The following is a 25,275-nucleotide window of genomic DNA, read 5'->3' as shown; positions in this document are numbered from 1 at the left end:
TGAAGAAGGTCATCATGCGTTTGAATGCCCTCAATGACAAGGAAAGACAGATAGGAGAGCTGAGGGTCAAGCTAGGGTTGCTCATGTGGATGAGGATGCATAGTCATCACATTCAAAGGATGCAGAAAGAGGAGAGACCTTGGTAAATGAAAGGGTCCTATTAAATGGTGAGATTGAACTAGGACAAAGGAGGAGTTTGTTTCATACCAGGTGCAAATGTGAGCAAAAATATTGTGATGTGATCATTGATGGTGGTAGCACTGACAACTTGGTGTCAGAGGAGATGGTCTCTAAGTTGAAGCTCAAGAGGGAGAAATATCTCTAGCCCTATTGAGTTGATTGGGTAAAAGGTGATCATAAGGTCCTGATAAGTGAACAGTGTTTAGTGAAATTCAAAATTAGGAGTTACCATGATGAAGTTTCCTGTGATGTTATTTCAATGGATGTTTGCCATCTATTGTTGGGTAGACCGTGGTAGTTTGATAGACATGTAGTACATGATGGTCATACAAACACATACTCTCTAACTAAGGATGGAGTTCACCACAAACTAAAGACCATCAAAAGGGAAGGTGAAAAGGTATGTAGTAGTGCTAGGATTTTTCTTGTTGATGGAAGAAAGTTTTTAGATGGAATGAAACATCAGCGTATGTGCTATGCTTTGATTCCTAGGAAAGATAAAGAAGGCAGTCGTGAAATACCACTTGAAGTTTCAGATTTACTAGGTGAATTTGGAGATATTATCTCTGATAATGTTCCAAAAGGATTGCCACCAGTAAGGCAAATCAGTCATAAAATAGATCTAATTCCAAGAGCAAGTTTTCCTAACAAGGCTGCTCACAAGATGCCTCCTACCGAAACAGAGGAGCTAAATAGACAGGTTCAGGAGCTGTTAAGGAAGGGCTTGATTCAGGAGAGCCTAAGTCCATGCGTAGTACCAGCAATATTGGCACCAAAGAAGGATGGAGAGTGGAGGATGTGTATAGACTCTCGAGCTATAAATAGGATAACCATCAAATATCAGTTTCCTTTGCTAAGAATGGATGATCTTATGGATTGCTTGAGTGGAGCTCAGTACTTCACAAAGATAGATCTCAAGAGTGGTTATCACCACATATGGATTCAAGAAGGAGATGAGTGGAAAACAGCTTTCAAGACCAAGGAGGGTCTTTATGAGTGGTTAGTCATGCCCTTTGGATTGAAAGAACGCCCAAAGCACCTTCATGCTGCTTACGAATGAGGTACTTAAGAAGTTCTTGGGAAAATTTATTATTGTCTATTTGGATGATATTTTAATTTTCAGAAAGACTTTGGAAGAACATTTATTGCATATTCGTAGTGTCCTTGAATGGTTAAGGGAAGAGAAATTGTTAATTAATTTGAAGAAGTGTATCTTTGCAAAAAGGGAGTTAGTCTATTTGGGGTTTGTTATATCACCTGAAGGTCTCAAAATGGATCCAAAGAAGGTAAAAGCCATCTTGGAATGGCCTACTCCAAGGTCTACTACTAAGGTAAGATCATTTCATGGTTTAGTTAGTTTTTACAGGAAGTTTATTAAGAATTTTAGTGGCATATGTGTACCCCTAACTAACAAAATAAGAGGGGATAGAAAAGAGTTCAAATGGACTGCAACAGGTACGAGAAGTTTTGAATTGCTGAAGAAGAAGATAACAGAACAACCTGTGTTGGCACTTCCAAATTTTAGAAAGGTGTTCCAAGTGGATTGTGATGCTAGTGGCAGTGCTATTGGGGCTGTATTAAGCCAAGAAGATAAGCCTATTGCATATTTTAGTGAAAAATTGAATGATGCAAAGAAGAAGTATTATGTTTATGATCAAGAGTTCTATGCAATAGTTCAGGCCTTAAAGAAATGGAGGCATTATTTGTTACCAAAGAAATTTGTGGTGGTCGATAGGTTCTCCAAAATGGCACATTTCATTCCATGCCACAAGACTCATAATGCTGTCCATATTGGAGACTTGTTTTTTAGAGAGGTGCTAAGACTTCATGGTCTTCCAAGGAGTATAGTTTCTGACAGAGATACTAAATTTGTGCATTATTTTTGGAGGACATTGTGGAAGAAGTTGAAAATAGACTTGAAATTCAGTTCCACACATCACCCACAGACTAACGGCTAAACAAAAGTGGTAAACAAAAGTCTGGGCAATTTGCTGAGATGTTTAGTTGGGGATAAGCCCAAGGGATGGGATTTGGTTCTACCACAAGCAGAGTTTTCTTACAATAACTCTATAAATAGGAGTATTGGAAAATCAACATTCCAAATTGTATATGGAAGTAGCCCAAGTACTGCACCAGAATTAAGGAAGATAGAGCAAGGGGAAAGGACAAGTGCTAAAGCTGAAGAATTTGCTGAACATATCAAGTGTCTACACGAGGAGGTTCAAGCACACATTACCAAGATGAATCAAGAGTATAATGTTAGGGCTGATCAAAGGAAAAGACATAAGGAATTCCAAGTAGGGGATCTAGTCATGGTGCACTTATGAAAAGAAAGATTTCCAGACGGTACTTACAACGAGCTGAAAATGAAGAAATTTGGCCCCTGTAAAATTCTGAAGAAACATGACTCAGGAAATGCATATGAGGGGGAGCTGTCAGATGGTGTTCACATTTCTCCTATTTTCAACATTGCACACTTAACAGAGTATCATAATGATGGTGCAGATGGGAAACTGGTTTTAGAGCAATGCCCAATTCCTGGTTCTAAGAAGGAGGAGATAGAAGACATTCTAGATCATTGTGTGGGTAGAAGTACCTGAAACAGGCAGTATGAAGAGTACTTGGTCAAGTGGAAAGGATGGCCAGTCGAGGACTCAACTTGGATTTCAGCAGCTGAGGTTTCCCATTTGGGATTTCCTCTACCATTCATAAAGTGACAAGGTCACTTTTCAATCTACCTTGCATGTCTGATGCAGGAGCATCCAGAGGTATAAGGGCAATCCTATGTCACCCAAAAAGTGTACTTAGACTTGGTTTCTATTTCATGTGTTTTTATTTCTGGATAGCCATTTGGGTCAAGTAAAGGTTCCAACTCTCAAAGTTTCACTATCAGTGTTCAAGGATAGAGTATTTGAATACCTTGGGATACGTGTAAATGTTGAAAAAATAGGAGTGTGTAATTGAGCCATCATAGTAGTGAACTAGGAGGTTTAAATTGGCCAAACTAATGTAATTGTAATTTAGAGCATTCCAGAAAAAGAATTAGGTCAAAAGGCCCCATGGTTTGAAAGTTATCGCAGTTTTTCAAGTTTTGGAGACCTCCTAAGAATGCTTCAAAGTAAGGTTAGGGGCATTAAATGACCTTGAAAAGGGAAAAAAAATGGGGGACAAGCAAAGATGGTCCATAAGGCTATATAGTAATTCGAGATCTTTTTGAAAATGTAAACGGTTCGTCAATTGGAGCTACAGTTCAAAAGTTATGCCTCCCGAAATTTTGGTTACCGTTTCTAGATTCTTCTAGATTTTCCTTGACTTCTAATGCAACTTTTGGAGCCTTCTATTTGGTCGGTGGATGCGTACTAGAACTTTCTAGAATGTATTCCTAGTCCTTAACCCTTCAGGATCTATTTAAGGACATTTTTGGCATTGTAAAAGGCAGTTCAGAGTGGAGTTTGAGAGGAGGTACTGAACAGAGAAATTATCTCCAGATTTATGTTATTGTAAGCCCATAGAGCATGTTTTGAAGTTTATTTTCTCTGTACTGAATGTACTAGCTTATTTTCATAGTTAATATAATTTCTCTTTTCCTGTTGTGTCCATTCTATGTATGGGTTGTGTCCCCATCAAGTGGTATCAGAGCCTAGTTTTCCTGAGTGTGTAGATAGAGGGACAACTGTGAGGCAGTTTGCACTAGGACTGTGTGGTTGTAGGTTTGAGTTAAGAAGATGCCTCCATGAAAAGAACGTGGTGGAAGGGCCGGAGTTGTTGATCTTGAGGAGGTTAGAGCCCTCCAAAGGCAGGTACAAGCATTATAGGAGGAGCTCCATAGAGGAACAAATGTTGCCGCAGGTGACGATAGTGAGGATGACAATGAAGAAGAAGAAATCAGACCAGAAGGGGAATTTGATGGGGAAGTTCTGAATCAGGTAGAGGAAAGGCTTTTTAGGTCCATTACTAAATTTGAGAAAAGACCTACAATTGATGTGGGTGTATTTTTAGGAAATCTGAAACCAGATGAGTTGATCGACTGGATCAATGAACTAGAAGAATACTTTGAGTATGAGGATATCAGGGACCCAGATAGGGTTAAGTTTGCAAAGGAAAAACTGAAAGGCCATGCCAAAATCTGGTGGCAAGAGGTTTAATTGGAAAGAAATAGAAGAGGAAAGGAGAAAATCACAAGGTGGGATCACATGGTGGACAAATAGAAGAAACAATTCATTCTTGTGGACTACGAGCTTGATTTGTTTAAGAAGATGCATGGGCTAAAGCAAGCAGGAAGATCAATCCAAGAATATACAGAGGAGTTTTATCAACTTTTGATTAGAGTAGGGCATGCAGAAGAAAATAAGGAGAAGGTTGCTCATTATATCAGTGGGTTGTGACCTAGCGTCAGAGAGGAATTAAGTTTGGTAAGAATGACCAGCATTGAAGAGGCATACCAGTTTTCCCTATGAGTTGAAGAGCAGCTGAATAAGAGTTTTGAAGGGAGACAAAGAGGGCATGGTCAAGGAGGAAGGGGAAGCGGTAGGTCATCTGGAGGTCGAAATGAAACCCAAAAGAAAAATGAAGATCTGGGTACTAGTAGAAACCAGAGGAATGAGGGTTTCAATTGCTACAGTGATCAAGACTTTGGAAATCAGATAAGAAGAGGTAGAGGACATGGACAAGGAAGAGGAAACCTCTGTGGTACCTATTTCCATTATAATGAAGAATGTCAATGTGCCTTTGAATGCCCTAAGCGACAAGGAAGGACAGATAGGAGAGCTGAGGGTCAAGCTAGGGTTGCTCATGTGGATGAGGATGCGCAGTCATCACCTTCAAAGGATGCAGAAAGAGGAGAGACCTTGGTAAATGAAAGGGTCCTATTAAGTGGTGAGATTGAACCAGGACAAAGGAGGATTTTGTTTCGTACCAGGTGCAAATGTGAGGAAAAATGTTGTGATGTGATCATTGATGGTGGTAGCACTGAAAACTTGGTGTTAGAGGAGATGGTCTCTAAGCTGAAGCTCAAGAGGGAGAAACATCCCCAGCCCTATCGGATTGCTTGGGTAAAAGATCATCATAAGGTCCTAGTAAGTGAACAATGTTTAGTGAAATTCAAAATTGGGATTTACCATGATGAAGTTCTCTATGATGTTATTTTGATGGATGTTTGCCATCTATTGTTGGGTAGACCATGGTAGTTTAATAGACATGTAGTACATGATGGTCATGCAAACACATACTCTCTAACTAAGGATGGAGTTCGCCACAAACTGAAGCCCATGAAAAGGAAAGGTGCAAAGGTATGTAACAGTGCTAGGATTTGTCTTGTTGATGGAAGAAAGTTTTTAGATGGAATGAAACATCAGCATATGTGCTATGCTTTGATTCCTAGGAAAGATAAAGAAGGTAATAGTGAAATAGCACTCGAAGTTTTAAATTTACTAGGTGAATTTGGAGATATTATCTCTGATAATGTTCCAGAAGGATTGGCACCAGTAAGGCAAATTAGTAATCAGATAGATCTAATTCAAGGAGCAGGTTTTCTTAAAAATGCTGCTCACAGGATGACTTCTACTGAAATAGAGGAGCTGAACAGACATGTTCAGGAGCTATTAAGGAAGGGCTTGAATTGGGAGAGCCTAAGTCGATGTGCAGTACCAGCAGTATTGGCACCAAAGAAGGGAGAGTGGAGGATGTGTACAGACTCTCGAGCTATAAATAGGATAACCATCAAATATCGATTTCCTTTGCCAAGAATGGATGATCTTATGGACTGCTTGAGTGGAGCTTAGTACTTCACAAAGATAGATCTCAAGAGTGGTTATCACTAGATATGGATTCGAGAAGGAGATGAGTGGAAAATAGCTTTCAAGACCAATGCAAGTCTTTATGAGTGGTTAGTCATGCCATTTGGATTGACAAATGCCCCAACCACCTTCATGCGACTTATGAATGAGGTACTTAAGAAGTTCTTGGGAAAATTTGTTATTGTCTATTTGGATGATATTTTAATTTTCAGCAAGACTTTGGAAGAACATTTATTGCATATTCGTAGTGTCCTTGAAAGGTTAAGGGAAGAGAAACTATTAATTAATTTGAAGAAGTGTATCTTTGAAAAAAGGGAATTAGTCTATTTGGGGTTTGTTATATCACCTGAAGGTCTCAAAATGGATCCAGAGAAGGTAAAAGCCATCTTGGAATGGCCTACTCTAAGGTCTGCTACTGAGGTAAGATCATTTCATGGTCTGGTTAGTTTTTATAGGAAGTTTATTAAGAATTTTAGTGGCATATGTGCACCCCTAACTGACACAATAATAGGGGATATAAAAGAGTTCAAATGGACTGCAACATCTATGAGAAGTTTTGAATTGCTGAAGAAGAAGGTAATAGAACAACCTGTGTTGGCACTTCTAGATTTTAGAAAGGTGTTCCAGGTGGATTGTGATGCTAGTGGTAGCGCTATTGGGGCTATATTAAGCCAAGAAGGTAAGCCTATTGCATATTTTAGTGAAAAATTGAATGATGCAAAGAAGAAGTATTCTGTTTATGATCAAGAGTTCTATGCAATAGTTCAGGCCTTAAAGAAATGGAGTCATTATTTGTTGCCAAAAGAATTTGTTTTGTATACTGATCATTAGGCATTACAATACCTAAATAGCCAAGGTAAATTGAATCAGAGTCATATGAAGTGGGTAGAGTTCTTGCAAAGTTATACATTTGTGTTGAAGCATAGAAGTGGAAAATCTAACAGGGTTGCAGATGCACTAAGTAGGAGACAGTTGTTGCTTACAGTAATGCAAGTTGAAGTAGTTGGGTTTGATGAGCTCAAGAATTTGTACCCTGAGGATCCTGATTTTGCTAAAGCATGGAAAGCTTGTAAAGAGCCTGTTGCTATAGATAGAACCAAGTGGTTAGACTATTTTATTCAGGATGACATGTTGTTCAAGGGTAGTCAATTGTGCATTCCAAGGAGTTCCATGAGGGAAAATTTGATTAAGGAGAAACACAGCGGAGGGATGGCAGGACATTTTGGTCGATATAAGACCATTTCCATTCTTAGAGAACATTATTTTTGGTCTCAGATTTCATAGGATGTGAAGAAGTTTGTCTAGAGTTGCCAGGTTTGTCAAGTTGCCAAGGGATTTAGTCACAATACTGGACTATATCAACCATTGCCTATTACATCAAGGCCATGGGAGGACATAAGTACGGATTTTGTTCTTGGATTGCCAAGGACACAAAGGGGTAATGACTTAGTATTTGTGGTAGGTTATAGGTTCTCCAAAATGGCACATTTCATTCCATGCCACAAGACTCATGATGCTGTCCATATTGCAAACTTGTTTTTCAAAGAGTTGGTAAGACTACATGGTCTTCCAAGGAGTATAGTTTTTGACAGAGATACTAAATTTGTGGGGTATTTCTGGAGGACATTGTGGAAGAAGTTGAAAATAGACTTGAAATTTAGTTCCACACATCACCCACAGACTAATGGTCAAACAGAAGTCTAGGCAATTTGCTGAGATGTTTAGTTGGGGATAAGCCCAAGGGATGTGATTTGATTCTACCACAAGCAGAGTTTTCTTACAATAACTCTATAAATAGGAGTATTGGAAAATCACCATTCCAAATTGTATATGGAAGTAGCCCAAGGATTGCACTAGAATTAAGGAAGATAGAGCAAGGGGAAAGGACAAGTGCTGAAGCTGAAGAATTTGCTGAACATATCAAGCGTCTACACGAGGAGGTTCAAGCACACATTACCAAGATGAATCAAGAGTATAAACCTAGGGCTGATCAAAGAAAAAGACATAAGGAATTCCAAGTAGGGGATCTAGTCATGGTGCAGTTACAAAAAGAAAGATTTCTAGCCGGTACTTACAACAAGCTGAAAATGAAGAAATTTGGCCCCTGCAAAATTCAGAAGAAACATGACTCAAGAAATGCATATGAGGTAGAGCTGTCAGATGGTGTTCACATTTCTCCTATTTTCAACATTGCACACTTAACAGAGTATCATAATGATGGTGCAGATGAGGAGCTGGTGTTAGAGCAATGTCCAATTCCTGCTTCTAAGGAGGAGATAGAAGACATTCTAGATCATCGTGTGGGTAGAAGTACCAGAAACATGTAGTATGAAGAGTACTTGGTCAAGTGGAAAGGACGACCGATCGAGGACTCAACTTAGATTTCAGCAGCTGAGGTTTCCCATTTGGAATTTCCTCTACCATTCATAAAGTGACAGGGTCACTTTTCAATCTACCCTGGGTGTCTGATGCAGGAGCATCCAGAGGTATAAGGGCAATCTTGTGTCGCTCAAAAAATATACTTAGACTTGGTTTCTATTTCATATGTTTTCATTTCTGGATACCCATTTGGGTCAAGTAAAGGTTCCAACTCTCACAGTTCCACTATCAGTGTTAAAGGATAGAGTATTTGAACACCTTGGGATACGTGTAAATGCTAAAAAATAAGAGTGTGTAATTGAGCCATCATATTGGTGAACTAGGAGGTGTAAATTGGCCAGATGAATTTGTAATTGTAATTTAGAGCATTGCAGAAAAATAATCAGGTCTAAAGGCCACATGGTTTTAAAGTTATCGCAGTTTTTCAGGTTTTGGAGACCTCCTAAGAATGCTTCAAAGTCAGGTTAGGGGCACTAAATGATCTCAAAGAGGGTAAAAAAATGGGGGACGAGCAAAGTTGGTCCATAGGGCTATAGAGTGCTTCAAGAGCTTTTTAGAAATGTAAACGTTTCTTCAATTAGAGCTACGGTTCAAAAGTTATGCCTCCCGAAAGTTCGGTTATCATTTTTGGATTCTTCTAGACTTGCGTCGACTTCTAACGCAGCTTCTGGAGCCTTCTATTTAGTACTGAAGGGAGAAATTATCTCCAAATTTTTATTATTGTAAGCCCTTAGGGCATTTTTTGAAGTATATTTTCTCTGTACTGAATGTACTAGCTTATTTTCATAGTTAATACAATTTCCCTTTTCTTATTGTGTCCATTCTGTGCGTGTGTTGTGTCCCCATCAAGTGGTATTAGAGTCTAGTTTTCCTAAGTGTGTAGACAGAGTGCCAACTGTAAGGCAGTTTGCACCAGGACTGTGTGGTTGTGGGTTTGAGTTAAGAAGATGCCTCCATGAAAAGAGCGTGTTGGAAGGGCCAGAGCTATTAATCCTTAGGAGGTTAGAGCCTTGCAAAGGCAAGTACAAAAATTGCAAGAGGAGCTATGTAGAGGAACAAATGTTGCCGCAGGTGACGACAGTGAGGATGATAATGAAGAAGAAGAAATCAGACCAGAAGGGGAATTTGATGGGGAAGTTCTGAATCAGGCAGAGGAAAGGCTTTTTAGGGCCAGTACTAAATTTGGGAAAAGACCTACAATTGATGTGGGTGTATTTTTAGGAAATCTGAAACTAGATGAGTTGATCGACTGGATCAATGAACTGGAAGAATACTTTGAGTATGAGGATATCAGGGACCCAGATAGGGTTAAGTTTGCAAAGGCCAAACTGAAAGGCCTTGCCAAAATTTGCTAGCAAGAGGTTCAATTGGAAAGAAACAGAAGAGGAAAGGAGAAGATCACAAGGTGGGATCGCATAATGGACAAATTGAAGAAGCAGTTCATTCTTGTGGACTACGAGCTTGATTTGTTTAAGAAGATGCATGGGCTAAAGCAAGCAGGAAGATAAGTCCAAGAATATACAGAGGAGTTTTATCAACTTTTGATTAGAGCAGGGCATGCAGAAGCAAATAAGGAGAAGGTTTCTCGTTATATCAGTGGGTTGTGACCTAGCGTCTAGGAGGAATTAAGTCTGGTAAGAATGACCAGTGTTGAAGAGGCATACTAGTTTGCCCTACGAGTTGAAGAGAAGCTAAATAAGATGTTTGAAGGGAGACAAATAGGGTTTGGTCAAGGAGGAAGGGGATGCGGTAGGTCATCTGGAGGTCGGAATGAAACCCAAAAGAAAAATGAAGATGTGGGTACTAGCAGGAACCAGAAGAATGAGGGTTTCAACCGCTCCTGTGATCAAGACTTTGGAAATCAAAGGAGAAGAGGTAGAGGACATGGACAAGGAAGAGGAGGCTTCTATGGTACCTATTTCCATTGCAATGAAGAAGGTCATCATGCCTTTGAATGCCCTCAACGACAAGGAAGGACAGATAGGAGAGCTGAGGGTTAAGCTAGGGTTGCTCATGTGGATGAGGATGCACAGTCATCACATTCAGAGGATGCAGAAAGAGGAGAGAGCTTGGTAAATTAAAGGGTCCTATTAAGTGGTGAGATTGAACCAGGACAAAGGAGGAGTTTTTTTCATACTAGATGCAAATGTGAGGAAAAATGTTGTGATGTGATCATTGATGGTGGTAGCACTGACAAATTGGTGTCAGAGGAGATGGTCTCTTAGCTAAAGTTCAAGAGGGAGAAACATCCCCAGCCCTATCAGATTGCTTGGGTAAAAGATGATCATAAGGTCCTAGTAAGTGAACAATGTTTAGTGAAATTCAAAATTGGGAGTTACCATGATGAAGTTCTCTGTGATGTTATTCCGGTGGATGTTTGCCATCTATTGTTGGGTAGACCATGGTAGTTAAATAGACATGCAGTACATGATGGTCATGCAAACACATACTCTCTAACTAAGGATGGAGTTTGCCACAAACTGAAGCCCATGAAAAGGGAAGGTGAAAAGGTATGTAACAGTGCTAAGATTTGTCTTGTTGATGGAAGAAAGTTTTTAGATGGAATGAAACATCAGCGTATGTGCTATGTTTTGATTCCTAGGAAAGATAAAGAAGGTAGTAGTGAAATACCACTTGAAGTTTCAGATTTACTAGGTGAATTTGGAGATATTATCTCTAATAATGTTCTAGAAGGATTGCCACCAGTAAGGCAAATCAGTCATCAGATAGATCTAATTCTAGGAGCAAGTTTTCCTAACAAGGCTGGTCACAGGATGACTCCTACTGAAACAGAAGAGCTAAACAGATAGGTTTAGGAGCTGTTAAGGAAGGGCTTGATTCGGGAGAGCCTAAGTCCATGTGCAGTACCAGTAGTATTGGCACCAAAGAAGGATGGAGAGTGGAGGATGTGTACAGACTCTCAAGCTATAAATAGGATAACCATCAAATATCAGTTTCCTTTGCCAAGAATGGATGATCTTATGGACTGCTTGAGTGGAGCTCAGTACTTCACAAAGATAGATCTCAAGAGTGTTTATCACCAGATACGGATTCGAGAAGGAGATGAGTGGAAAACAACCTTAAAGACCAAGGAGGGTCTTTATGAGTGGTTATTCATGCCCTTTGGATTGACAAATGCACCAAGCACCTTTATGTGGCTTATGAATGAGGTACTTAAGAAGTTCTCGAGAAAATTTGTTACTGTCTATTTGGACGATATTTTAATTTTCAGCAAGACTTTGGAAGAACATTTATTGCATATTCGTAGTGTCCTTGAAAAGTTAAGGGAAGAGAAACTGTTAATTAATTTGAAGAAGTGTATCTTTGCAAATATGGAGCTAGTCTATTTGGGGTTTGTTATATCACCTGAAGGTCTCAAAATGGATCCAGAGAAGGTAAAAGCCATCTTGGAATGGCCTACTCCAAGGTTTGCTACTGAGGTAAGATCATTTCATGGTCTAGTTAGTTTTTACAGGAAGTTTATTAAGAATTTTAGGGGCATATGTGCACCCCTAACTGACACAATAAGAGGGGATAGAAAAGAGTTCAAATGGACTGCAGTAGCTGCGAGAAGTTTTGAATTGCTAAAGAAGAAGGTAACAGAACAACCTATGTTGGCACTTCTAGATTTTAGAAAGGTGTTCCAAGTGGATTGTGATGCTAGTAGCAGCACTATTGGGGCTGTATTAAGCCAAGAAGGTAAGCCTATTGCATATTTTAGTGAAAAATTGAATGATGCAAAGAAGAAGAATTCTGTTTATGATTAAGAGTTCTATGTAATAGTTCAGGCCTTAAAGAAATGGAGGCATTATTTGTTATCGAAGAAATTTGTTTTGTATACTGATCATCAGGCATTACAGTACCTAAATAGCCAAGGTAAATTGAATCAGAGGCATATGAAGTGGGTAGAGTTCTTGCAGAGTTATACATTTGTGTTGAAGCATAGAAGTGGAAAATCTAACAGGGTTGCAGATGCACTATGTAGGAGACAGTTGTTGCTTACAGTAATGCAGGTTGAAGTAGTTGGGTTTGATGAACTCAAGAATTTGTACCTTGAGGATCCTGATTTTGCTGAAGCATGGAAAGCTTGTAGAGAGCCTGTTGCTGTAGATAGAACCAAGTGGTTAGACTATTTCATTCAGGATGACATGTTGTTCAAGGGTAGTCGATTGTGCATTCCAAGGAGTTCCATGAGGAAAAATTTTATTAAGGAGAAACACAGTGGAGGGATGGCAAGACATTTTGGTCGAGATAAGACCATTGCCATTCTTAGAGAACATTATTTTTGGCCTCAAATTTCACAGGATGTAAAGAAGTTTTTTTAGAGTTGCCAAGTTTGTCAAGTTGCCAAGGGATTTAGTCACAATACTGGACTATATCAGCCATTGCCTGTTCCATCAAGGCCGTGGGAGGATATAAGTATGGATTTTGTTCTTGGATTGCCAAGGACACAAAGGGGTAATGACTCAGTATTTGTGGTGGTCGATAGGTTCTCCAAAATGGCACATTTCATTCCATGCCACAAGACTCATGATGTTGTCCATATTACAGACTTGTTTTTTAGAGAGGTGGTAAGACTACATGGTCTTCCAAGGAGTATAGTTTCTGATAGAGGTACTAAATTTGTGGGGTATTTCTGGAGGACATTGTGGAAGAAGTTGAGAACAGACTTGAAATTCAGTTCCACACATCACCCACAGACTAACGTCGAAACAGAAGTCTGGGCAATTTGCTGAGATGTTTAGTTGGGGATAAACCCAAGGGATGGGATTTGATTCTACCACAAGTAGATTTTTCTTACAATAACTCTATAAATAGGAGTACTGGAAAATCTCCATTCCAAATTGTATATGGAAGTAGCCCAAGGAGTGCACCAGAATTAAGGAAGATAGAGCAAGGGGAAAGGACAAGTGCTGAAGCTGAAGAATTTGTTGAACATATCAAGCGTCTACACGAGGAGGTTCAAGCACACATTACCAAGATGAATGAAGAGTATAAAGCTAGGGCTAATCAAAGGAAAAGAGATATGGAATTCCAAGTAGGGGATCTAGTCATGGTGCACTTACAAAAAGAAAGATTTCCAACCGGTACTTACAACAAGCTAAAAATGAAGAAATTTGGCCCCTGCAAAATTCAGAAGAAACATGACTCAGGAAATGCATATGAGGTGGAGCTATCAGATGGTTTTCACATTTCTCCTATTTTCAACATTGCGGACTTAGCAGAGTATCATAATGATGGTGCAGATGAGGAGCTAGTGTTAGAGCAATATCCAATTCATGCTTCTAAGGAGGAGATAAAAGACATTCTAGATCATTGTGTGGGTAGAAGTACCTGAAACAGGTAGTATGAAGAGTACTTGGTCAAGTGGAAAGGATGGCCAGTCGAGGACTCAACTTGGATTTCAGCAGTTGAGCTTTCCCATTTGGGATTTCCTCTACCATTCATAAAGTGACAAGGTCACTTTTCAATCTACCTTGCGTGTCTGATGCAGGAGCATCCAGAGGTATAAGGGCAATCCTGTGTCACCCAGAAAATGTACTTAGACGTAGTTTCTATTTCATGTGTTTTCATTTCTGGATACCCATTTGGGTCAAGTAAAGGTTCCAACTCTCACAGTTCCACTATCAGTGTTCAAGGATAGAGTATTTGAACACCTTAGGATATGTGTAAATGCTGAAAAATAGGAGTGTGTAATTGAGCCATCATATTGGTGAACTAGGAGGTGTCAATTGGCCAGATGAATGTAATTGTAATTTAGAGCATTCCAAAAAAAGAATCAGGTCAAAAGGCCCCATGGTTTGAAAGTTATTGCAGTTTTTCAGGTTTGGGAGACCTCCTAAAAATGCTTCAAAGTTAGGTTAGGGGCATTAAATGACCTCAAAAAAGGCTTTAAAATGGGGGACAAGAAAGGCTGGTATATAGGGCTATAGAGTTCTTCGAGAGCTTTCCAAAAATGTAAACGGTCCGTCAATCGGAGCTACGGTTCAAAAGTTATGCCTCCTGGAAGTTCGGTTACCGTTTTTGGATTCTTCTAGATTTGCATCGACTTCTAACGCAGCTTCTGGAGCGTTCTATTTGGTCGGTGGATGCCTACTACCACTTTCTAAAATGTATTCCTAGTCCTTAACCCTTCGGGGTCTATTTAAGGACATTTTTGGCATTGTAAAAGGCAGTTCGGAGTGGAGTTTGAGAGGAGGTACTGAAGGGAGAAATTATCTTTAGATTTATGTTATTGTAAGCCCTTAGGGCATGTTTTAAAGTCTATTTTCTCTGTACTGAATGTACTAGCTTATTTTCACAGTTAATACAATTTCCCTTTTCTTATTGTGTCCATTCTGTGTGTGGGTTGTGTCCCCATCATAATCTCTCATGCCTTAGCATCGCTCTCCTTAGAGTACCTCTACCAATTTTCAATATTTTGCTTGTCTTTCTCATGAGTCAAGCTTTTTTTATTTGGGTACTTACTATTGTTAATGTAAGTACTCATCTTGTGATATTACTATCTCTGGTGTGTGATTTAGAATCCACTTTGTCATAAGCACTCATTAGATTCTTTACAATGCTTTTTTCATTTGAATTGTCCATTGTTCTTAGCCCAAGAATCTTCATGATAGGCCCCTAAGTTTCAAATTCCTCATCATTTCAACAAATAATTGGCATTGACTTGTAATATTTAATTTTTCAAAGAATAATCTCCACATACGATTAACTTTTCTTTGATAAGTACGCTTGCTAATCTTGTTAGGCATTGATTTCAAAATGTTAGTATCAATATCAATCAAATATTTTAGTCTTCTAAAATGTATTCTAGAAGATGTTATAATCTCTTCCATTCCCTCAACATTTTGAACATCAACATAAGGTTGAGTGTTTTGCATACCTTGAACCAAAGATGATGTGCCTTGGCAATAAGATGCAAAATATGGAATATCACCTACTTGATATGTTGATGTTGTTCCTTCAACATGACATGATGGAGTGTGTACATAGTCAAATCTACAAATTAGTATCTCTTCAACATGAGAGGATGATATGACTCCAACATTCTTGAGTGTAATAGTCTCATTCATTCTCTTTGTCTTTCCAATTCTTCCTCTTTGTTTTTTTTGTATCGGTGGTTCTTGATCCTCTTTGAAAGTAAATTCTTCATTCTTGCTTTGCAATTTTCTTTGTTAATGTAGTAGTTTCATTTTATCTCTTTTAATTGCCAAATCTTTGGCTCTGTCTCTCTCTCTCTCTCGTCATTTGTTTGAGTTTTTGGTTTCTTCCCTAGCATGATGATGATTTTTACATGTCAAATTATTCAAACATCTAAATTACTTACAATTTATAAATTACAAATCATTCAAATACATATAAAAATTACAATTATTTCAATGAATACACAATATATATCAAACAACTTGCCAAATTTCTAACCATTTCCAAATAACAATTCATTCAAACGTATAAATTTCAATGAATTCACTATATATTAAACAACATGTCAAATTATAATCAAATTTGTCTCTATATATTAACAAACAATATTTAAAAAGGACTACACTAACTTTTTCTATAGAAAAAATACTCAAAAAGACGATCCAATGATTGAATAAGGTGTTTTCTAGCTTCAAAAAGTCTTCAAATAGTGTTTGCTAACTTCCAACAACTTGAAACCCATGTTTTATATTGAAACAACAGAATGCACAATAGGACAAAAGGAAAAATATGAATCAAAAGGGACCCAAACTTGCTTTGTGACCATTTTTTGGTGATCTCACATAGTGCGTACACATGCACTATAAAGTGCATACACACTATAGTGCAGATGCATTATGTCAAAACACATCTCTCCCTATCACACCATCCCCCATCCCCTACTCTCTCTCTCTCCTCTCCCATCCCCTACTCTCTCTCTCACTCTCCCTCTCCCATCACCTACTCTCTCTCCCATCCCCTACTCTCTCACTCTCTATCCTCTCCCATCCCCTACTATCTCTCCTCTCCCATCCCCTACTCTCTCTCCTCTTCCATCCCTACTCTCTCACTCTCCCTCTCCCATTGCCTAGTCTCTCTCACCCTCTCTCCTCTCCCATCCCCTACTCTCTCTGTCTCACACACTCTCATCCCTCCCTCTCTCTCTCAGGCTACTCTCTCTCCCCTCTCCCATCCCCTACTCTCTATCTATCTTCCTATTCTTTCTCCCCTCTCCCATCCCCTACTCTTTCTCTCTCCCCTACTCTCTCCCATCCTCTACTCTCTCACCCTCTCTCCTCTCCCATCCCCTACTCTCTCTCTCTCTCTCACTCCTATCCCACCTCCCTCTCTCCCTCTCCTACCACCTACTCTCTCCCTCTCCCATCCCCTACTCTCTCTCTCTCTCTCCCATTTCCTACTCTCTCTCTCGCTCTCCCTCTCCTACTCCCTCTCCCACCACCTACTCTCTCTCACTCTCTCTCTCTCTCTCTCTCTTTTGCATCCCCTACTCTCTCTCACTCTCTCTCCTCTCCCATCCCCTACTGTTTAGATCTCTCACACATGCTCCCATCCCACCCTCTCTCTCCCTCTCCCACTCCCTCTCCCACCACCTATTATCTCTCTCCCTCTCACTCTCTCTCCCTCTCTACTCTCTCTCCCATCTCATTCTCTCTGTGCCACTCGCTACTCTCTCACTCTCACACTCTCTCCCATCCCCTACTCTCTCTCTTACACACACTCCCATCCCCCCTCTCTCTCCATCTCCCACTCCCTCTCCCACCACCTACTCTCTCTCTTCCTCTCCCACTCCCTATCCCACCACCTACTTTCTCTCCCATCAGCTACTCTCTTTCTCTCTCTCGGGCTACTCTCTCTCCCCTCTCCCATCCCCTACTCTCTCTTTCATAGACACATACTCCCATCCCCCCTCTCTCTCCTCTCCCATCCTCTACTCTCTAGATCTCTCACACACACTCCCATCCCCCCTCTCTCTCTCCCTCTCCCACCACCTACTATCTCTGTCTCTCTTTCTCACTCTCTCACTTTCCCTCTCCACTCTCTCTCCCATCCCCTACTCTCTCACACATAGTCTCCCATCCCCTACTCTCTCTCTCTTACACACATTCTCATTCCCCCTCACTCTCTCTCTCCCATCCCCTATACTCTCTCTTCCACCCCTACTCTCTCTCACACTCTCACACTCTCTCCCATTCCCTACTCTCTCTCTTACACACACTCCCATCCCCCTCTCTCCCGCTCCCACTCCCTCTCCCACCACCTACTCTCTCTCTCTCTCTCTCCCATCCCCTACTCTCTCTATATCTCTCTCTCCCCTCTTCCATCCCCTACTCTCTCTCTCTTTCACACACACACACACACACCCACATCCCTCTCTCTCCTCTCCCATCTCCTACTCTGTCTCTCACTCGCTCTCCCTCTCCCACTCCCTCTCCCACCACCTACTCTCTCTCTCTCACTCTCACTCTCACTCTCTCTCTTTCACACACACACACACCCATCCTCCCTCTCTCTCCTCTCCCATCTCCTACTCTGTTTCTCACTCGTTCTCCCTCTCCCACTCCCTCTCCCACCACCTACTCTCTCTCTCACTCTCTCTCTCACTCTCCCTCTCTACTCTCTCTCTACCACCCCCTAGTCTCTCTCTCACACACATTTTCACACTCTCTCCCATCCCCTACTCTCTCTATCTCTCTTACACACATTTCCATCCCCCCTCCCTCTCCCTCTCCCACTGCCTACTCTCTCTCCCATCCCCTACTATCTCTCTCCCCCCTCTCCCATTTTCTACTCTCTCTCTTTCACACACATGCACTCTTGTCCTCCTCTCTCTCTCTCGCTCTCCCTATTCTACTCTATCTCCCACTACCTACTCTCTCTCTCTCTCCCCCATCCCTTACTCTCAATCTCTCTCTCCCATCCTGTACTCTCTCTCTACCACCCCTACCCTCTCTCACACTTCCTCTCTCTCAAATATTCTACTCTCTCTTACATTCCCATTCCCCCTCTCTCTCCCTCTCCCACCACTTACTCTCTCTCCCATCCCTCTCTCTCTCTCTCTCTCTCTCTCTCTCCCCCCCCTCTACCACCCCCTCTACCATCCCCTACTATCTCTTTCACACACCCACACACTCCCATCCCCCTTCTCTCTCTCCTCTCCCATCCCCCACTCTCTAGATCTCTCACACACACTCCCACCCCCCTCTCTCCCTCTCCCACTACCTACTGTCTATCTCTCTCTCACTCTCTCCCTCTCTACTCTCTCCCCCATCTCCTACTCTCTCTCTTGCCTCTTCCATCCCCTACTTTCTCTCTACCACCCCTACTCTCTCACACTTTTACACTCTCTCCCATGTCCTACTCTGTCACACACACTTCCATCCTCCTCTCTCTCTCTCTCCCTCTCTCGCTCCCTCTCCCATTTCTTACTCTCTCTCTACCATCCCCTACAATCAATCTCTCTCTCCCATCCTGTACTCTCTCTTTGTCACCCCTACTCTCTCTCACACTTCCTCTCTCTCCCATCCTTTACTTCTCTGCCACTCCTACTCTTTCTCACTTCCTCTCTCTCCCATCCCCTACTCTCTCTCTCTCTCTCTCTCTCTCTCTCTCTCTCTCTCTCTCACACACACACACACACACACACACACACCCATTCCCCCCTCTTTCTCTTGCTCTTGTTTTGCCTCTCTTCTTCCCTCTCTATGCACTATTTAGACCCAAATTTAAAAAGATTTAAATAGCACGTGCATGCTATAGTACACACATGCTATAGGGCATACGTGCTATTCAAACCTTTGCATTCTACCAAGGCTAAGGCTTGGTTTTTCCTTGGGGATGCAACCCAAAGGTTTGGAGTCTATAAAATGGTCTAAGATGTGTTTTGTTGCAAACATACAAAAAATGATTGATTTTTCTTGTGTGCTCTCCTTCAAGATTCCTTGTGGTTGAGCATTGATAAGATCTAGTTACATGACATTGTAGGTCTCTGTATTAGCTATATAACCATATAATTTTTTTTTTATTTGAACTATTTCAAGCCTGCCATCTATAATTTCTTTTGAATGTATGTTCATTTTTGTTAACAACCAACATGTACTAATTCGGCTATAGATCTTAGCTTGTTCATCAAATTTTGCAACAACTTAGTTTTTTAGAAACTAGACTCCATTCTACACACTTTGAAAAAAGAAGTTTTGATTGTAGATTAGTTTTCAATCATTTCTAGGGGGAGCACACAGATATTTTATGTTTTTGGGATGTGTCTAGTTCAAAAATTCACTAAAAAAAATACACATTATAAAATTACCCAAAAAATCTGGGATAAACTACATAGTGTTAAGTAACTTTTGACCAGAGCGATTAAAGAATTTCAAAAAAAAGGTTAAAATTTTAGGGGGGCCACACTTTGTACTATGTTTTGTTTTTTTGGAATAAATAGTACCACTTTATATGGCTCCCTTTTTTTAGGACCTAAAACTAAATCATTTTGAAAAAGCATTAGTAGTTTAGAAACTGGATTCAAAGGACTATTACTTTTTTTTTGTCATATGTTAAAATTTTGAGTGTAACTATCTTTAAATTCTTGTTGAAATTCAAAAAATTTTAATTTCAGAAAAAAGGTATCCACGTATACCCACATTTTGGCACCACAACTTGGTGCACTTACCGCTAGACACTTTTTGTATATTTGGATAACTATTCTTTTGCCCTTCTTTTCAAGCTATATAATTATTTTTGCATTCATATTCTTAATGTAGTATTTGTTTTTTATTTTGTTATGCCAATGAATGTACACTATAATTATTTGTTGTTTCTTTAGTATAATTTGGAACTAAAGTAAATTGAACTCTAGATCTCATTTTTTCTTTAACCTTCTTTTTGATTGTACATCAACAAATTCACAGGCTATGTTTGCACTTACATTGAATTTTAAAGTGAAGTATAAGAAAGTATTGTGAGGTATCTAAATTAAGATGTATTTACAAGAGATTTGGTTACATCCTTATAGTTAATTTTTGACTTTATAATCTTATAGGGTTAAACTCTCTTCTATGCAAGAAACTTGGATTAGTACAATGATAAACCATAAGGAAGTTTATAAAAATTATTTTCATAAAATGTAATTAAAGTACCCAATATGTTTCAAAACATTCATATTTTAATTGGAGTTTGTCTATTTAAGGAGTGTCCAGTTGAAAAAAGGAAAAATACTAGCAAAGTGATCTCTTTGTCATTGCATCTTTGAAAAGTTGTTAGAAAATAACATACAATAGAAGTGACACTTAATACATGAACTTTTACATTATGTTAAGTGTTCCATATAAGGTGTAAACCTTTTGTTTCTTTATAACTACTTATAATCTATCAATTACCATCTTTTCATCGTATGTTATTATAGGGGTTCATCTCTATTCAAAACATAGAATCTATTATTAGTTAGAGTTATATCATGTTGCATTATAACTATTCAAATTGTTAGTTGTTACAATAACTAGAGTTATATGTTTAGGGTTCCCAATGTGAGAAAAGCCTCAAAATTAAGGCCTCTTTAAGCCACAAATCAATCAAAATGATTACCACTAAGTTATTATGTAAATTGTACATAATAACTTAGTGGTAACAAAATTTGATTGATTTGTGGTTTTGACTTTGAGATACTCTGAAAAGTAAATACATAGGCCAATGCACACAAATATAAATAAATTCAAGACAGAATTTATTTTATGATCAAACAAGACCTCATAATTCCTTTTGTGTTGATTAAGATATAGCCTTGTGTAATAAATCTTACATATCATTAGATATTATCAACAAGGTCCTAGCTCAACTTGAATTTTGATGTTGTAATTGTTCATTTAGCTAATGTCTAAATGTGATGGGAACAAATTGAAAAATCAAATATCAATACAACTTATTATGTAGTGAAGGCAACTATAATTCAAATAACATACAAAATAATTCGGAGCATTTAGGCAATTAATTTAAATCTCATCTTATTGCAATGGATAACAAGGGGCCAATGATAAACATAAAGCTAAGATTCAACTTTCTCGATTATTTTAGTACAATATTTCATTTCTTCTAGTTTGAGGATTTACTACTATGTTCATGTCTCTATTTCACTATTACACATCATTACCACTTGACTTGGAAATTCTTCTTTCTAAAACCCACGAGCCTTGTTGTGATGTGGAGTCTAATCAAATTCAGAGTTTAGTTTTGGTGTGATTTACCCCTAGATTATTTCTAAGGGGGTTTGTGGGAAGTGCCCCTTGTGGGGTCATGGAGCAAAGCCCCAAGTTCTCTCCCTCTTGTGGTACAAGGTGGGGTCGAGGGGCCACACCCCCATAGGGGACTGGGGGGTAGAAACCTTGAAGCAAAAAAAATCCCTTACTATTGTAAGAGGCATTGACTATTATTTTTCCTATTGGATGACTTAGTCTAGCTTTAATTTTGTAAGCAACAAAAAGCTTGTATAAAATGGCTTAGGGTTAGGGATTTCATGATGTGTGATGAGATTGTAGCTTCTTGCGGTGGTATTGAGCTATAAGGGATTGCAAATTATAATCACTGGATAATAATATTATTATTATTTATCTTGTTGTTGGTGGACGTAGTACACAGATTAGGTGAACCATGTTAAACCCTTATGTCTTGTGTTCTCTCTTCCATGTGATTTATTATTTTATGATATTGGTTATATTTTCATGCAATTATTATTTCTATCTATGGTTAATCCTAACAAGCCTTTCCTTTACAAACATTAAATTCCATCTTTCTATCTTTTGTATAACATGTCTTTCTGAGTGGAACATCTTTGTTATTCTATTACTTTCCTTATTTCTTCTTTTGGTTCATATTTATTAGGAAATTTATCCTCCTTTCATTTCTCCCTTTCCCCTTTCTAGCATTCTATCTCAAATTATTTTCCTCTACTTCTCATGATCACATCTCTTCCAAATCTTAACAAGAAAAGGTTGCCAAATTTATCTATTCTAACCTCTATGTAAACTAAAACCAAATTTCAAACAAAACACATTTTAAAAAAATCTAAATAGAAAATAAAATTTAACATAAACAATTAAAAAATTAGATGGAAAATATGATCCTACATTAGGCTCCTCAAGTGGAGCGTTTATGAGAATGACTTGCAAAGTTTATCTAGGAGGATCTAATTTTTTTGAAAAGTTTATATTAGATAGATATTAGAAGTCAATACCTTGTGTGCAACAATAAGGAAAGATGGAATTCCTTTCCCAGTGGTTGTAGGATCATACTCATGCGCATCTAGGTCAAATGCAAGAAACATAATCAAGGCCTTTAAAGGTAAGTATAAATTTAAGGTTTATGAAGTGATAAGGTCTCAATTCAATCCAATGGGCTATGTAAAGGAAAATTTACAACTTGGCTCTAGTTACAAGCATATTCCAGATACAAAGGACTACTAGGCAGACTACTACATAAAGATACAAACAAGAAGATGTTTTGGTCAAGGCTTATAGTTGAGGAAGTGAGATTCCATAAAGTGAACCTAAATGTAGAGGATATAGAGGATGATGGAACGTATATGAGATCCTCTACATATGAAAATTAAATCAAGGACACATCTATTATGTCAATTCCACCACAAGGCCCTATAGTTGACAAAATGGAGATTCTGATGGATGGAATTATAAAGATGATTGACAAGTGGGTAGAGTGGACTAGACCTAGAGTGAAAAGAACAAGAACTAATGGTTCTTTTACTAGAAGAGTATCAGGAGCAACTCAAACATCATCTGTTATTGATTCCACCACTATAACAACCACTTCCCCATTTATGGGTCCATCTCAATTAGTGGACTATCATGCCCAAATTTTATAGGGCAAAACACAACTAAAATTGTTTTTGAAATGTGATCTTAGGTGGTGGACACCTTGAAAATTAGAGTGTTAGGTATTTGATACATTCAGTAAAAAAATGTCCAAATCACAATTCTCTTTAAGCACTTTTCTTACTACAAGGCTATAATTATCAAGGGGCACATGTTGCCTAGTTTTGCATCTATTAACGTCCAAATGTTATGACAATAAAATTTATTTACAAGTTATTGAATACCTTTTCTATAAAATACTATTAGGATTCTTGATCTATATATAAAGAGGACCCTTGTATACATATATAAATGTGCATAGTTGATATGCATCCACATAGTGGGTAGCAACAAGATTCCATAAACGTTATGTCAAGATTTTGATCATAAGTAGTTACTAAACATTATGATTTAATAAAACTAACTATCCATTACGTTAATATCTAATTATATTTATATATCTAGAGGACAATATCCTAACATTAATCATGTACTGACTAATTAATACTTTATATATATACTTACACTTTCACATTGTATTCAATTCTAATAGTTTATAATAACCTACTATCTACTTACTACTAATTTGTAGTATTAGTCACTTACTAAGTTTAACACTTCAAATAATATCTAGATTTTTATATTCACTACTAACATGTTTCATGCATTCAAATTTAGTTGCTCTACCTATAAGGAGTCCCAACTTAGTACATTATCTTCCTATCTGATTTTATGACCATGGCCAATCAAGATGATAAATATTATTATCATGTGAGTTCTATGATCTACTTGCCTATGTCAGTCGTTCATATTGAACCACTACATGGATTGAGTTATTTATCTATTACTAACTAATAACTATAACTATAAATATTTATATATTCTCTTACACATTGTAACTATATATTATCATCCAATATACATTAGATATGTTTACATACATAAATTGAAGAACACACACACACACACACACACACACACACACACACCACTTAAATTTTGTATAATTTGAAACTAAATTATTGCCATTATCTACAAAGCATATTATTGAATCAATCACTAACTAGCTATTAACATCAATTAAAGGTCTAATACCATCTAGGCCATGACAACCCCTAAATAAACATTACTAACACTAACCACTTAACAATATACTTACTAAAATATAAACACTTTAAACTTTTTAAAGATACCTTAACTAATCACCACCCCACCCCATTTCCCATGTGGCCCCACCCAAAAAAGAAACATCATAAATCTAAGGGCCCTTTTGGTTGCATTGAAAATTAGAATATAAAAATGGAATGGGAATGGAAATGGGGAATGGTAATAGAAAAATCCTTCAATTCTTGGCTCAGCAATTGTGCATTGAAAATTATCCATTGAAAATTAGAATATAAAAATGGAATGGGAATGGAAATGGGGAATGGTAATAGAAAAGAGCAATTCCAATCCTGTTTGATTCACTTGGAATTCTATTGGGAATATGTTAATTCATTGTTTGGTTGTACAAAAATAGAATAGGAATAAGGTTAAGTTTTATATTTTTAAAAATATTTCCATTTTTTATTTTTATTTTTTTAATTTATTATTTTTTGGTTTATTTTTTCAATAATGGTAAAAAGGTTAATTTATTTTCATTTTTATTTTATTCATTGAAGTTAATGAGAAAAATCATTTATTTCATTTTTTAAAAAACAAATATATATAATTAAAAAATAATAATTTAAAACTATAAAATAAATAAATAATATTTTTTAAAAAAATTAAAATTTTAATTTTTTTTTTTAAATTTAAAAAATCAGATTGGGAATAGAAATGGCCTATTCCAATGATAGGTATTTTTTGACATAGACATATGCACATTTTAGGGGCAAAATTGGAATATGTCTTCCTATTCCCAATTCTAATTGGATGTACCGAACAACAAATATAAAAAATATTCTAATTTTCTCTTTCTATTCTAGTCCTATTCCAGCAACCAAATGGGCCCTAAGCTATCCCTAAGCTCTAGCCCCTCTCCCTTAATTCTTCCCACCCCCATCTTATTAACTCTCAGCCCTTACAATTCATGGACACATGAA

Source organism: Cupressus sempervirens, chromosome 9, assembly GCF_028749045.1.
Source record: "Cupressus sempervirens isolate cs-2001-9-10 chromosome 9, ASM2874904v1, whole genome shotgun sequence".
NCBI lineage: Eukaryota > Viridiplantae > Streptophyta > Pinopsida > Cupressales > Cupressaceae > Cupressus > Cupressus sempervirens.
The sequence above is the reverse complement of the archived record's forward strand: the minus strand, read 5'-3'. Positions refer to the sequence as shown.